General features: G+C 56.6%; 1 protein-coding gene and 1 pseudogene across 1 annotated transcript in view; both read right to left on the reverse strand.

Annotated features, from left to right (window-relative positions):
* Positions 1-15,925, reverse strand: part of LOC144247626 (uncharacterized) — a 552,118-nt gene that overhangs the window by 167,052 nt on the left and 369,141 nt on the right. The gene's annotated exons all lie outside the window — the stretch shown is intronic.
* On the reverse strand, positions 11,209-12,645 carry LOC144247606 (class II histocompatibility antigen, B-L beta chain-like; annotated as a pseudogene).

Below are 15,925 nucleotides of genomic sequence, written 5' to 3' on the forward strand. Positions count from 1 at the left end.
CTGCCCTGCCGGGGGAGGAGGTGCAGCTGGGAGCAGGGAGGCGTGGGGAAAGCGGCATTTAAGGCTCTGCACTGACTTCTCCTTCTCCTGCTCCGAGTCTTTGGAGTTTTCTGACAGAAATCTCTCCCCTGCCCCACCCACCCACAGGGCTTCGGGCGGGTTTCCCTTTTTGGGGGAAATCAAAGCGAAGCACTGATGCGCTAACGAGGGGCAGGAGAAGTGAGGCTCCTGGGCTTCCCGCAGCGGCGGAGGCACGGGAGGCGCAGGGCCGGGAAAGCCGTGGCGGGAGGCGCGGAGAAGTTTGTTTGTGTGGGCAGCTCAATCCCGGCTCGGGCCCGGGCCCGTGCCGGGGCTGTTCCTCATCTCCGGCTTTCCCCTCACGCAGCCCGGGGGCGCCGAGAGCGCGGGGCGAGGCGGGGCCGTGCGCAGAGCCCGCCCCGAGCTCGCTGCCATTGGCCGCCGGTGCCGTCAGTCGCGGTTGCGGCGCGCTGATTGGTGGGAGCGGGGCGCGGCGCGGCCCCGGCGGCGGGCTGAGGGCGGCCGTGGCCGCGCAGCGCCGCCATTGGCCGAGCGGCTGTGCGGGCCCGGCAGCGGCGGCAGCGGCCGGAGCGCGGTGAGGCGGCGGCGGCGGAGCTCGGAGGCGGCCCCGGCGCAGGTGGGAGCCGCGCTGGGCTCTGCGGGGGCTCGGGGCTGGCTGCGGGCGGAGGGGGCGGCAGGGGGCTCCGGCGGCTCGCCGGTGCCGTGTCCGGCCCGTGCCGGCCCCGGGCTGAGGGCGCTGCGGGAGCGGCTGCCCGCGGTCTCCTTCCCGCCGGGGCCGGGCAGGAGCCGCTGCCGGAGCAGCGCTGGCTCGGCCCGGCTGCTGTGGGTAGGACAGAGGGGCTGCCCCGCGGCCGGGAGCGGGCGGGGAAATTCCCGTCGCCGGAGGTTTGTGTGCCCGGCGGAGAGCGAGGAGTCCTGTCAAAGTGACTTTATTGCCGAGCAGGGGCAGAGGCCGTGGGGCATTTGCCGTGCGCTCTCTGCCGTGCTTGTAGTCCGCAGCCTCCTTTTTATCCTCATTTTCCCGGCCGCATCTCCCTCTGCCTTTGCCCACCGGCTCAGTTCCTTGGAAGGTTCCGACTTCCCGATGCGCCTGGAGCCTGTCCTCGTTAATGTGCACCCTCCTTTTGTAGAACAGCCGATATTCATGGCTCTGTTAAGTCTTTGTTCTTCTCCTCGAAGTTCGGGAATGTAGCGGGACTTTGAGCAGCTGTCTGGGTCAATTTGAAACATTTATTGGACCTGATGCTTTCTCCCCTTATCTACATGTGCCTGGCCCTATCTCCAGGCAGATTCACTCCTTGACTTTTGTTTTGTCCTTCCCGGGTCGTCTTTGGTTTTGGGATTATTCTCGGTGCCCTCATTCCCTGTCCTTTTGTAGCCGTTTGTGGATCAGGAGGCCTGGCTGCCACCTGCATGCCCTGGCTCAGCTGCTGGATGAGCTGCACTGCCAAGGTGTGGAGCATGGTAAAAAGATGAGAGTTGCTGCAGCACAGAAGAAGAGAAGCCGCATTCCTTTAACCCCTGGTCTGCTGGGGAGCCAGGAAAGCGTGTCCCATTTCCATCCTTTCCGTGATTGACCAATACATAAACTGCTCTCCTATTTCCTTTGTTATCCTTTTCACCACTTTTCACTTGTCATCTCTTACCAGCAGCAGTTTGAGTAATTTAGTTTTCCACAAACTCCTGTTTTTTCTGCTCACAGATAATCTGATCCCATCCCCTGGTGAAATGATGTGTTCCTCATTTCAGTGGATTGGTCGGCAGGAAGGTCAGGAGTTGGAGCTGTCTGGTTCGTTCTTCTTTTGAGGACAGCTTGTAATGTAATGATGCCATTGAAATGATAAATGGGTTCTCTGTCTCCTGATATGAATTGGTTCGGGTTCTCAGGGGCTGGTCCATGGTGTTGTAGGATTTGTTCTGGTGGCCATTAATCTTTTCCCCATTTTTGGGTGCTCCCTTCAGCTGGGACTCCATCAATTGACCGCTTTTTTCTAATTACATCATCAAATACTTGAATTCCAACTGATTTTCCTGAACTTGTTCTAGCAAAAACCCCAGTGCTCTGATACACCCTGTACAGCACAGACAATGACAGCAGATGTTGGAATAAGCAGATGATCCCCCTCTTATTTTAGTGAAGTTTTCACAGCATTCTCCATTTGCTGTTTCCCTTTGCAGCTTCAGCCATTTCTGTTGCAGAGTCAGAGATCCTCAGCATGGGCTCTGCCTTCAGCTGTGCAGATTCCATCTGAGCAAGCAGGCAGAGCTTGGGGTGAGGGGCAGAGGGAATCAGCCAATTCCTGCCCCAGGCAAGAAGAGCCAGGTACATTGTCCTCACTTTGCCCCTGCAGTGCTAATTTGCATTTCTAAAGCTCCTGTCCAGGCTACCTGTTTAAACATTAAGGGGTCACCTTTAAATCTCTTCTAGTGATGCAGCCTAAAGGTGAACTTTGAAAAACCCAGATCAAAATTTTTGTATATTTTACAGCTACACAAAAACATAGAGAAAAAGGCTCAAGGTAATTCAGTTTTTTCTACTTTCTCTCGGAAGAAAAACTCATTCTCACATCCTTTACCCAAACCTAAGCACTATATAGAAGTATGAGTAATAAAAAAATGCTCTAAACTTTGCACTGAAACTTCAGGAAAAAGAAAAACTTCACTAATCTTTTTAGTGTTAGAGTCGAGGCATTCCTTGATTCTGGCCAGGATGTGCCAGAAAAATCATTCCATTCCCACATAGCCCAGGTGTGCAGAGAAAATAGTTCCATTACATGCGGGTTTTACTAGGTTTTCCCCAAATTTGTGCAGGCTGAAGCAATCTAAATCAACTGGTTTAATATTCTGTAGTTTCAAGTTGTGCAGTTTATATTATTTGGTTTCCTATTGGACCCGGATTTATTGGTTTGTGCTGTTAATGAGGTGGGTAGTGCTGGATTTCCTTCTCAGCCTTTTGCAGACCAGGTGTCTGCAGCCCTGCCGGGGGCAGTGTCTGGGGTAGGTGTTGGTTGCTGTTTGCTGTTGGGGTTGATGTTTTGCTGCTGGTCCTTATCTTTGTCGGTGTCTTTTGGGCCATTCCCAGTGTGTTGAGATGTTAAACTCATCTCCACTGAGTGGTGTAACATCCCTTAACAAAACCTTTAACATTTGTTTCCCCAAGGCCAAGGCAAAGCAAGCCTGAGTAGAGAAATCAAAGGTTAACAATGTTCAAGTCTATGAGCTGGTCTATTTTCCATGGATGCAGTGGCAGGCAGGGCAGTGTGTGAGTGTGAGTGAGAGCCAGAGTGGAATTGTCCCGGTGTGTCCCCAGCAGCTGTGGCAGTGCAGGCCCAGAGAGCACTGAAGCTGCAGCAGTGGCAGCAAGGGCTGGCCCCGGTGGCTGGAGCTGCCCAGGGAGGGTGGCCAGGCCGAGGATTTCAGCAGAGGAGGTGTGGGCAGGCCCAGGGCCTTGCCCCGCTGTGGAGCCCTGGCTGCTGCTGCGCTGCCTTCAGTGCAGGCTCAGGGGGGCCTCCCATCCTCCTGCTGCAGGCGGGAAGTGCAAATCTCCGGGGCTGCAGAGACCTGGAGCCCAGGCTGAGGGGTCCCCCCGTGTTCAGCTGTGCTGGCGGCTGTTTCTGGCCTCGGGGCCCCTTGGCATGGGCCACGCCACTTGGCCACCAGTGGTGCTGCTTTGCACTCCTTAGGCAGAGCCCATGTCCTGCTTGGATGTTGGCAGCAGCGAAGTGCCAAGGCAGGCTGTGTGCCAGCCCAGCTTCCTGTGGGAGAGATTGCACCAGAGACAGGATTCTGGCCACAGACTGCTTTAAATGTGCATCCCTTATCTCCACCCTGCACTAGGTGGAGAATTCCCAGGGTAAGGAATTCCAGAGATCAATTGCAAGGGGAAATAATTGAATATCTGCCCTGGCTCTGGCTCTTCTTCTTGCCCAATCCAATGGCAAAAGCCGTACCCATGGCATCTTGGTTTCTATCCCCAGCTTCCAGAGGTGTTTCTTTCTTTCCCCATTCATTCTTTGTACCCAGCCTGAGCTCTGGGGGTGCCAGGGGTTATGGAGGTCCCATTGTATTCCTAAAGCTGCCATAAGCCCCTGGACGATCTTTCCTGGAAAATGAGTGCTGTTCTCTGAGTCTGTTTCTTCCACAATGCCTTTATTGAAATTATTTCTTTTGGAAATACCTTAATAAGTGATCCAGTGGTTGCTGAGCAGTCAGAATTGCTTTTGCCCCCCTGTTAGGTGAGGTGGTGTCACCAGAAGATATTGAAGCCTTCCTGCTCAGGGCATTTCAGTGCCAGGCTCTTACAAGCACACACAGCTGTGCCGGTTGAGCTGACCATGGGGGTAACCTGCGTTTTGTCTGATTCCCTTTCCTCAATAACAGCGTGTCGTGGAACTCTTTTCCCTTCTGCTGCCCCTGAAGAGCCATCCACAAACACATTTTCTCCATTTTCAGACGAAGACTGAGCGTTCTCCAGGGCTCCAGTGTGGTGGGTCCCCGGTGGGATGGGAGCTCAGAGAGCCCTGACAATCCATGTCCATGCAGGGGTGGACTTGCTCCTGCTGAGGGTGCTGCTGTCTGTGCTTGCAGTGTCCTTGTGGGCTGCAGCTGGAGCCCTGACTCCTTCCCAGGGGCTGTTTGGGTGGGCTCTGCCCTGGCCAGGAGGGCAATGCCTCTGCCAGGTGCTTGTGGCCGACCCCGTCATGCCCTGGGTGCTGGGGCCCCCTTGGGCCCTGGGGTTGATCCCTCAGGGGCTGAGGGAACTCTGCCGTGGCCTTTGCCTTCAGCTTGGCCTTTTGCTCATCCCTTCTTGCCTTCAGCTGCTGTGCCTTTGTGCCCAAGTGCTGCAGGGCTTCTTGTGCCACTCCTGCAGCCCCGGTCACTGCCTGTGGGTGCTCATCCTCTGAGAGCTGCTGAGCTTTCTGCAAAACCTTTCCTTTCTGCAGGGACCCAAAGCAAATCCTGAACAGCAAATCCTGCTCCTTCCATGTGCACTCTGCATTTCCCAGCTGTTCCTTTGTTTTCCCCGTTGTGCTCAGGGTCCCTGCCCAGCCCGTGTGGCAGAGCCGGTGCCTGTCCTGCCGCAGTGTCCAAAGGCGGCCCCCCCGGCGGGCAGGGCCGGCAGCTCCCCGGGGCCGGGCAGCGGCCGGGGCGTCCCGCAGCCTCCTGGGGGCCAGGGGCCACTGCCGGCCCTGCCCGGGGCTGGTGGGGTCAGGCAGCGCCCGGCGCTGAGCCCCGGCTGCCCCACAGCCCCGGCCCGGCCCCGCAGCTCCCCACAGGCCCCAGCCCGTGCTCCCGGTGCCGCACCTCTGCGCCCGGTGCTGCCGCTGCCACCGCAGAGAAACCCCTGCCATCCTGACCTCCTGCTTTTCCTCTCCTGGAAACCGGGGATGGAAAGGATCTGGATCAGCTGGCAAATTCTGAGGATAAGACCCTGCTGAAAATCATCCCAATCGTGACTAATTTTCTCTTTCTCCTCTTTTCCATCATACTTTTTCTTGCCACATAGATTCCTCCTGCTGCTTCTTGCCTGAACCATATTGCTGCACACTCCCCTTCACCTGATCCCTTCCCAGCACACCAACACCATCCATTCCCTGTTGTACAAATGCCTTCTCCACTTCACTTATTGCTCCCCTGGGTGTCCGTACCTTAATTAGCTCTGGGGGAATGTGCAAACTATTTCAGCATTCTCCCAAGGGACCCTTCAGAGACATTTTGGGATCATCATCCCTTTGGCCAGGACCCCTCCCCGGCTTTCCCTTTTCTCCCCTCCATGGGAACCCTGCCATGTTCACTCCCCGAGGATCCCAGGGCACTCACTGATGAGATTTTCAGTGCTCTCTCCCTGCTGACCCTTCCCAGACCCCCTGATGTGTCACTCGTCTGTCTCCTGGTCACTCCCGGGTCCCCAATCAATCCCCGGTGCTGCCGCCAGCCAAGGGAGCCGATCACCCAAAGTGGGTGAGGCACCTTCAGCTGCACTCCCTGCCTCCCGCTCCGGATGGTGGAAGGAATTAGGGATGAGCCCCAGGGTGTGTGGAAAAATTGACATCAGCAGAGGATTCTGTCCACAAAGCAGACAGAGTTGTCTCTAAAAGTAATTTCATTCCTAAAACTGGGAGAGGCCATGGGACATTCCCCATGGGATCTTCCTAATTATTGGAGGACACAGCTTCGTTTTCATCCTAATTCTCCTGGCCACATCTCCCTCTGCTTTCCCCATTGGCTGAAGTGCTTGAGAGGTACAGACTTCCCAATCCACCTACTACATACCCACCGTAATATGCTCCCCACTTTTGTATAGCAAACGATATTCATGGCTCTGTTAAGGCTTTGTTGTTCGTCTGGAAGTTAATGAATTGAGCAGGACCTTGTCTGAGCAGCAGTCTGTGTCATCAACTGATGACATTTTCTGACACCGTTGGCTTCTCCTGTCACTCCCTTAAGTACAGGTATCTTGCCCTCTGAGCATTCCCTACCTGGACCAACCCCCCTCGACCCCATGGCCCCCGCGAGGGGAATTTGGGGAGGTGGGAGTGGGGCAGCGCCAAGGCCGGGCCCCCCCGCGCTGTCCTGGCGGGAGCGGCTGCAGTGGGGACCGAGTGCGGGCGGGAGCGGCCGAGAGCCCAGCGCTGCCCCAGCCCGACCTGCCCCAGCTCCATCCCTGCCCCTGCGCTGGGATGCTGTGGGTGTGGGGGGAAGAGGGAGCCGGCAGTGGGTGCTGGGCCTGGGGGCAGGAGGAGAAGGGAAGGAGAAGCAGCCTTGAGGAACAGAATGGTCAAACGATGCAGGTGGCAGGAGAGAGTGGGATTGTGCAGGAGAAGGAGGAATAGCAGGAGGAAGAGGAGTGTGAGGAAGAGCAGAGACACAGGAGGAGGAGGAGGAGCAGAAAGAGGAAGCAGCAGAAGGTTCCACCCCTCCCTGTGTCTGCAGCCTCCCCCCAGCCCCAGGAGCGCTGCTCCCCCCACATGCAGCAGGTGACTGTGGAGGGGGATCCACAATTTTCAGGGGGTGAATCTTGTTGTTTCTGAGCTTTCTTGGGTTAAATGTTGGTGCTTTGGTTTTTATGTGGCAGCTGAATCTTTATGTTTTGGAGAAGGATTTGCTGACTTGTGATGTTTGGGGAGTTTTTGATCTGTGTCTTGAAGTTTGTGGGATTTTTGGGCTGAATCTTGGTGTTATGGAGGTTCTTACAGACACAAGATTCCCAATGACTTCCTGAGATCAACTTGGGCAAGGAGGAACCTGCAGTCCAAGGTGCTCTTCTCTTGTTTTTCTGTCAAACCAGGATTTGTCATTCCCTGGGTGTGGCTGGATGGAGGAGGAGGAAAAGCCCCGGAGATGCTGCAGGAGGAGGAGCTGCAAACCCAGCCCAGGGAGCTGCAGGGAGGAAAGAGTCCCCCTGAGCCAGGAAGGCTGGCGGAGATGCAGGCAGAGCTCGGAGCTGGTGGAGAAGCCTCATGGCAGGGAGAAGCCCCACAAGTGCTTGGAATGTGGGAAGGGTTTCAGCCGGAGATCCAGCCTGATCGAGCACCAGAGGATCCACACTGGGGAACGGCCCTACGAGTGTGGGGAGTGTGGGAAGAGGTTTCAGAGAAGCTCCCATCTCCTCAGACACGAGCGGAGTCACACAGAGGAGAGGCCATTCCGCTGCCCCGACTGCGGGAAGGGCTTCAAGCACGACTCCAGCCTCACCGTGCACCGGCGCATCCACACCGGGGAGAGGCCCTACGAGTGTGGGAAGTGTGGGAAGAGCTTCAAAGACAGGTCTGGCCTGATCCAGCACCGGGTTATCCACACTGGGGAACGGCCCTTTGAGTGCTTGGAATGTGGGAAGAACTTTGGGTGGAGCTCTGCCCTGAGATCACACCAGCTCATCCACACTGGGGAGAGGCCCTACGAGTGTCCCCAGTGTGGGAAGAGGTTTCGGACCAGCTCCAGTGTCCTCCTACATGAGCGGATTCACACAGAGGAGAGGCCCTTCCGCTGCCCTGACTGCGGGAAGGGCTTCAAACACAACTCCCACCTCATCAGGCACCAGCGCATCCACACCGGGGAGAGGCCCTACGAGTGTGGGAAGTGTGGGAAGAGCTTCTCACAGAGCTCAGTCTTGATCAGACACCAATGGAGGCACCACTAAAGGAAGCGCTTTGAGTGCCATGAGTGAGGGAAGAGAGTGAGGGAAGAGCTTGAAGTGAGGGAAGAGAGTGAGGGAAGAGCTTGGTGCGCTCCTGCAGCTCCATCCCCCATGGGAGGATCCGGGCTGGATGATCCCCAGTGACCCGCGTTGGGCAGAGCCCTGGTGCCCCTGTATAGGGAATAAAACAGAGAGTAAAGCAATGGAGCTGATAAAGGGGCCCGATATCTGAGGCCTGACTGAGCAGAAACTGTGGGAGACACAGACACAGTTTTAGTCTCCCTGGGCAAGAAGTGACCAGAATAAATGGTGCGAGTGTTTGTGATAAGATAAATGTTCCCAGGTTACTGGATGTCACGAAGAATGTGTAACCAATGGCAAATTGTTACCAAAAACAGAGCCCTCTATAAGCCCCATACAAGTCAATCCCTGTATAAACACCTGGTACACTCAATAAAATTGGCTTTGTTCTAAACTCGGATGTCCCCGTCTCTCCATGGTGGATAACCCTGTTGTGGGTGATCCCCGTTGGGTGGGGGAAGGTGCTGGAGGGATTTCTTTCCCTTCTCCTGGTGCTGCCGTGGTTTGGTTGGTAATAAATTCCCTCCCTGTGCCCAGGCCGGGTCTGTTGTCCCCGTGCCGGTGCTCGGGGCGGGATCTCTCCCGTTCCTTCTCTGCACTGCCGGGCCTCTCCTCAGCCAATGAGAGAACGCGGTGGAGAAGAGTCAGCCAATGAGAGCGAGCGGGGCTGATGACTCACCAGTTGCCGGGCAGACCCGCAGCAGGCAGTGTTCCCCACCTGGACCCGCCCTCCCTGCCCAGGGCCGGCCCCGCCGTGGGGTCCCCCCAAGTCCCTCCCCAGTGCCCCCATGAACTGGGCTGGATTTAACTGGGAAGCTTTACTGGGAACACTGGGAGCAGGGGGCAGGGGCAGAGTGACAGCAGGGCTGGGGGCACTCAATCACCCCAAAATCAGCGTGGGGATACAGCTGGGGGGGGTCCTGGCTGGGCCCGAGGCCACGGGGAGGGGCTGCGGCCGCTGGCGGCTCAGGAGCTCTGTGGGCAGATGTCATGGTTTGACACTGGCACAATGCCAGTGCCCCCATGAAAATGTGATCCCTCCCTTGAATGCTGTGAAGTGGAATCTAGAACAGAGCAAAGCAGGCCCAAGCTTAATAACAGAAAAAAACATTATTAAACTACTACTACTAAAGAAAAGAGAAAACTAAAGAAGGGAAAAAAAAAACACACAAAGATCAAATGAAAACCTTGCAAAACATTCCTCCCCCCACCACCCAACTCCAACAAACCACAGTGAGACACAATCTGGACCCCAATCAGGTTTCCACCCTCCAAACAACCGATACTCAGTCCATCGAGGGAACAGAGTCTCTCCTGTGCCACAGACCCCCCAAGAAACACAGCTCCACATCCTGTGTTTCCATGTCACACATGTCACCGCCCGGAGAAAAAGTTTGCCATGGTGACCCTTCTCCTTTCCATGCACAATGCTCTCACCACCAATGCATGGATGGACAGACTGCTTTTAGGATTTTTTCCTTTCAAGGATGCCCTGCCAAGAGGGGAGAAAAACAACAGTTCAGTTTTTCACTGTTTGGGACCACAGTCCCCCCCATTTTCCCCTGGGGCCGAGGGCTCAAGAACAGAGATCTTCTTCTCTTCTCTTTCCTTTCCAGGACAAGGGGGCGCCACCACAAACCCCCTAACCTTTTCTCTGTTCACTCCACTTTTGTCGTTTCCCAGCTGAAGCAGGTCTCTTGACTCACTGGCATCCTCCCAAAACACAGTCCCTCTTGAAGGAGAAGATTGGTTGAGGTTGTGGCTAACACGGAAAAGTCCAGCCAAAAGCCACTCCTTGTCCCCCTCCCATCCAGAATTCCTCCTCCCAACATCCCAGGGTCCAAGGTGTCCCTCTTCCTCTCTTTCAAACTGAGGAGGGGAAGGAAAAATTCACAAGCTTTCATTTCTCAAGGAAGGGTTAAAAGTCCGAACTCAAAGGATGGCTCAAAGCCTGGACATCCAGCAACTCCCACGCACTGGGCACCTTGCAGCTCTCCCCCCGCTCCTCCTTCCTCATGGCTTCTTCTCTCCCTCTTGGGAGAGAAACTCTGGGGGGGGGGAATGGAGACATCCCAGATTTCTTCCACCCTTCCATTTGCAGGGGCCAGCCCAGTTCCAGTCCCTCCACCCTTCGGAGTTACCTCCATCAGGCCATGGGGCTTCACCTCTCCCACCCAGCTCGTGGCCGGGCAGGGGAGAGGCTGCACTGCACGCTGACCGGAACCAAAGAGAGCGAGTTCCCCTGGGAATTCTGCTTTCAACCCCTCTGTGTTCTCAGAGGCGTGTCTACTTTCAAATGGTCAATATCCAAATTGACCTCTTCCTTCCGGAAAAAAATTCTCTTTCCGTGTCAAACCACGACAGCAGAGAAAAGGGGGTGACACTGGGCTGGGGGCCCCAGGGAGCACACACACTCCAGAGGAGAGGGGACACGACTCAGGGGATCCCCCAGACTTCCTTGCGCCGATCCCCAGTGCCAGGAAGATAAAACCCAACTCAGGAGTCTCCAGTTCCTGTCAGCATCTTGCTGCGGCAGCATCCAGCAGCATCTCTGGGGTTTCCACAGGGGTCAGGATCTCCCAAAAACTCTCACAGGCACCCAGGCCCCTCCAAGCACCCTCCTGGTCGCTCCCAACCCACTCAGGATCCCCTGAAACCTCCCTCTTGATCCCTTCCTGACCTCCTCAGGACCCACCAAAGCCCCTCCTGTCCCTCTCAGAATCCCACAGCCTCCTTCCAGTTGCCCCCACTGCCCCAGGACCCCCAAATCCTCTCCCAGTCACATCCCAGTGCCCTCCAGGGACCCCCAGAACCCCATCCCACCCTCCTACCCTCCCCAGAATCCTTCAAACACTTTCTTAGCCCTTCCAAACCCACAACCTTCTCTCCCAGTTGAAACCAGGCTCTCTCCAGCTCACTCCCAGTTGCTCCCAGCATATTCCAGTGGCTCTCCCAGTGCCCCCAATTCCTCCCTCGTACCTCAGTTCCGGCTCACAGGGTGCTCCGGGGTGACGTGCTCCACCTGGCAGGTGGAGGTGAGTCCGGCCCGGGTTGGGGTTTCCAGCAGCACCAGGAGCTGGTAGGTCCAGTCCCCACTGGGGACCACATCAGTGGCCACCACAGAGAGCTCCTGCTGGACCTGGAACCACCTCAGCTGGATGGGAGCAGGCGGCTGGGGCTGGGCTGGGAACTCGAGGGCAGCAGCGAGATGGACACGCTGGGGGTCACTCGGAGAGAGCGGGGACACACTGGGATCAACTGTGGGGAACTGGGAGAGAGAGGGGAGGCGTGGTGTGGCCTTGGGGCAGACTGGGAGTGGACTGGGAAGGATTGGGGTGGCACTCAGAGAGATGGGAGGGGATGGGGGGCACTGGCAGAGAGGGTGGAGATCTCGGAGTGAACTGGGGAGGAACTGGGAATGGGTTGGGAAGGAGTGGGAGGGACGGGGGCGGCACTGGGAGGAACTGGGAATGGGCTGGGAAGGAGTGGGAGGGACTGGGGCGGCACTGGGAGGAACTGGGAATGGGCTGGGAAGGAGTGGGAGGGATTGGGGCGGCACTGGGAGGAACTGGGAATGGGCTGGGAAGGAGTGGGAGGGACTGGGGCGGCACTGGGAGGAACTGGGAATGGGCTGGGAAGGAGTGGGAGGGACTGGGGCGGCACTGGGAGGAACTGGGAATGGGCTGGGAAGGAGTGGGAGGGACTGGGGCGGCACTGGGAGGAACTGGGAATGGGCTGGGAAGGAGTGGGAGGGACTGGGGCGGCACTGGGAGGAACTGGGAATGAAGCGCGCGGCACTGGGAGGCCGAGTCCAGTGCGGGGCACGCGGCGCTGCGGGTCTGCCTGGCAACTGATGAGTCATCAGAGACTCGCGCTCTGATTGGCTGAGGGGCGGCAGCGCCACGCCAGGCTGAGATGGACAGCCGGGAGGCACTGGGAGAGACTGGGATGGACTGGGAGAGCCACGGGGGTCAGTGGCAGGGACAGAAGGTCTCGGGGATGGGCACAAGGAGGGATGAGGGCTCTGGGGTGATTCCCAGGGAGGTTTTGAGGGGCCTCAGGGTCATTGCCAGAGCAGGGCTCGAGGGGACACGCTCTGCCCCACGCTCACCTCGGCGCTCCGTGAGGAACGGGCTGAGATACTCGTGGTTGTACCGGCAGAGCCAGTCCACCGCAGTCCTTCTTTGCTCCATAACGTGCGGGTCGCTGTTGCAGTACCTGGCTGCTGTCCCTGGAGTATCTGTCCCGTGGTATCTGTGGATACCATGCAAAGGCCTTTTCTGCTTCTTTACCCTGCACTCTCCTTGTAGCAGTTCAGGCTGGAACAAATGGCTCCCAGAACAGGGACCTTGGGCAGTTGTCCAGTCCCGGAGAGCGTCTCCTGAAGGTCATCGGATCCGGGATCTTCGGGAATTCAAGCGCTGTTTGGGACCAGCTCCAGGAGGAGCTTATTCCTTCGCTTTGTGAGGACTGTTTCTCCTGGCCTGCCGGCACCCCTTTGGAATTCTGAGGGAAGGCTGCCGCTTTGGAAGGGGAGCTTTCAGAATCCAAAGGACCGGCAGGAGCCCACCAGCCCCCTCGAGGTTTCGCTTTTCCTTTGTGTCCCTCGCATTGGTGAGTACTCGCAGCGTGGGCTGCCAGGTGCCCAGGGGAGAGCACCACACATGAACACATTTATCTTAAGTTAATCCTTTTGCCTCGTGGGGGGGAATTTTGGGTTGTTTGGGGAACATGGACAATCATTTATCCCCAGCTCAACGAGAGATTTATATTCATATTAAAGCAACTTTAGTACTAGGGAATGTTTCATTTAAAAAGAGGGATCTTAAAACTTTTGTTCGGTTTTTGTTTGAGCACTTTCCTGAGGCTTCCCAGGAAGATGTTTTGTCACTTTCATTCTGGGGGAAAGTTGGGTGATGCATTTATGATATACAAGTGGGGGGGAATTATAAAGTGGGCAAGTTTAATCCTATTTTCAATTTGATTTTTAAATTAGTAAAGCCTAAGTGAGAAAGTTGGGTCCCTGGTTTTTGTTCCCCGTGTTCCTCCCTCCCTGATCCTAACCCTGCTTCCCCTATGGGTGGGATGGGAGCCAGACCCTGCCCACGGGCACAGGGCTGTCACCTACTCCCTGCTGCCTCCTGCCCCACTCAGTCCCTCTCTCGGGCTGGCCCTGGCCACTCCAGCCCGAGCCTTCCCCGCTCCCTTGTCCCCGACTGCCCTGTCCCCAGTTTGGTCCCCAGCTCCAGGAATGTCAGTTGTACAGCCCCGCCTCGGGTCCCTCCCCTGCGCTCGCAGCTGCGTCGATGGTGTCACCGTCGGGACCAGCCCCTTCTGTCCCCTGCCCACATCCCCGAGTGGGCCCTTGAGGGTGGTTCCCTCCTTCTCTAGCCCATCCCGGTTCCCACGCCGCGGAACCGAACGCGGGCCTGGCTGGAAGCCCGCCATGCTGGCCTGCAGGCCCCGAGTCACCGGGCCCCACCGCTCCGCCGGAGGCTGCGCGCTCCAGCCCGCCCCGACCCACCTTCCGAAGAGGATGAGGATGGCGGCACCCCGGCAGTAACAACAGGCCGGGAGGAGGCTGGACACGGATCAGGGAGGAGCCCTGCGGGATGGGGACCTGGACTTGGTGAGAGATCTCGATTGCCTTGCAGCGCCTGTCGTCATTAAACGGGGAAAGGAGCCGCGATGGGAGTGGATTCCTCACACTGAGGTGAAGGAGTTGAGAAAAGCGGCCAGAGACTACGGCCGCAATTCTCCATATTTTAAAAATGTATTGGACTAAACTTTCACAGGACATACCTTAATTCCCCATGCCTTCCATTACATTACCACTGCACTATTGCAGTGGAAAAAAACTTTTAAAGCCAATCCTATCCAAGTATGACTTGAGTGAAGTTTTAGGCGAAGGCCAGGAAGGCCTTGAGGCTTTGGCAGGAGAGGGGGAATTTAGCAGACCAGAGGATCAGGTCATGCTGCCCAACAATGTCTTAGATGACATCAAATCTGCTGCAAAGACTGCTCTTTTAAAAATCCCTGATGGAACCACCCTTGTCCAAAACTTTTCTTCAATCCATCATGGGGTTGAAGAGACATTTGTTAAGTTTGTTGACCACCTCCCAGAGGCCATCGATCACCAAATTGATAATGTAGAGGCCAGGGATGAACTCCTGGGAAAAATGGCAATGTCTAAGGCCAACCCGGAAACCAAAAAGATTCTCGGAGCTCTTCCCCAAGATCCAGAGCCACTCATCGCACAGATGGTCGACACCTGCACTAAGGCCTCTTCTTCAGAAACTGCTTTAGCCCTGGCCGTGAGCAAAGGGGTGGGGGAGGCAGTGGTGCCCATTAACAAAGAGAGGTGCTTGAACTGTGGCCAGTTCGGCCATTTCCAAGCAAACTGCCCTCACTGGCCTCCTGTGCACTTTAACTCACCTCGCTGCCCTCTCCAGAACACCTAGAAATGATCAGCCCTCGCAGCGTCCGGGAAACGGGCGGGGAGCGCGGCGCGGTCCCGCACGGAGACAACGAGCGGCAGCCGCGGCCCCGGGGCCGAGGGCGGGCGGGCGAGGCTGGCGGGCGGGCAGCCCCGCCGGGGGCGGCTCAGAACCGCAGTCCTGGGGTGAAACTGCCGCCCCCGCCCCGCTGCTGCTCCGGAGCTCCTGCGCCCGCAGCGTCCGCGGGCACCGGCCGGGGCAGAGCCGGGAAGGAGAAGGGGCCGAGCCTCGGCGCGGCCGCCAGCGCCGGGAGCGGGACGAGCCCCGCACGGCAGCGCCCCAGCACCGGCGCCACGTCCAGCATCACCAACACACACGCAAACCCGCTGGCCAAGGTAAAAAAGTCCTTGCCTTGAACGTTCTGGGGACAGGAAATGGTTCAATGTCAAAAACAGATACGGTTTCATAACCCAGAATGATAACAAACAAGATGTGCTTGTTCATCAGACTGCTATAAAAAAGAATAACCCCAGGAAATAACTCCACGGTCTAGGAGATGTAGAAATTGTGGAATTTAATATAATACAAGGAAGAAAAGGCTCCCAAGCACCCGATGTGACAGGGCCTGGTGGAGTTCCAGTGCAAGGTAGCAAACATGTGAAATATTACCCATGTCATGGAAGTCCTCCACACTCCTACCGGGGAAATAAAACCCAAAACTAAGAACCAAGTCCCAGCAACAGCCTAAAAGCTGAAAGAGCACAGAATACCGATAAGCCGCCCTCCATCCAAGATGCCACCTCCATATCAAAACAACTTTCCAGTCTGATAAATCCCACTTCTTCTAATACCCTTCCCCAATTCCTGTGGCCTCCCTGCCCCCCTCCCACTTTCCCCGTTTCCTTTCCGTTGTCCTATTACCCCTTTCTTATGTTCCCACAAATTCCTACCTCCTTTTCCCCCTTTCCATGGCCTCCCTCCACTAGTCCCTTTCCCCACAGTTCCTTCATAATACCTGAAGGAGTGTAACTGGGGGGGAAGAAAGGAAAGTTTTCCTAAAGTAACCATCTTTTTCTTAAAAGGTAATGATTTCTATTTGGAGTTTCCAACAGGCACACCACCACCTACATTATCTCGTACAGTCTGTCACAGCCAGCAGCACTGCCACAGGGGCCAGAGAACCAGTCCCTACTGAAGGCTCCTGACTCCCTCTCCTGATAAACTGGACTAA

The sequence above is a fragment of the Lonchura striata genome, chromosome 29 (genome assembly GCF_046129695.1).
Source record: "Lonchura striata isolate bLonStr1 chromosome 29, bLonStr1.mat, whole genome shotgun sequence".
In the NCBI taxonomy this organism is placed as follows: Eukaryota; Metazoa; Chordata; class Aves; order Passeriformes; family Estrildidae; genus Lonchura; species Lonchura striata.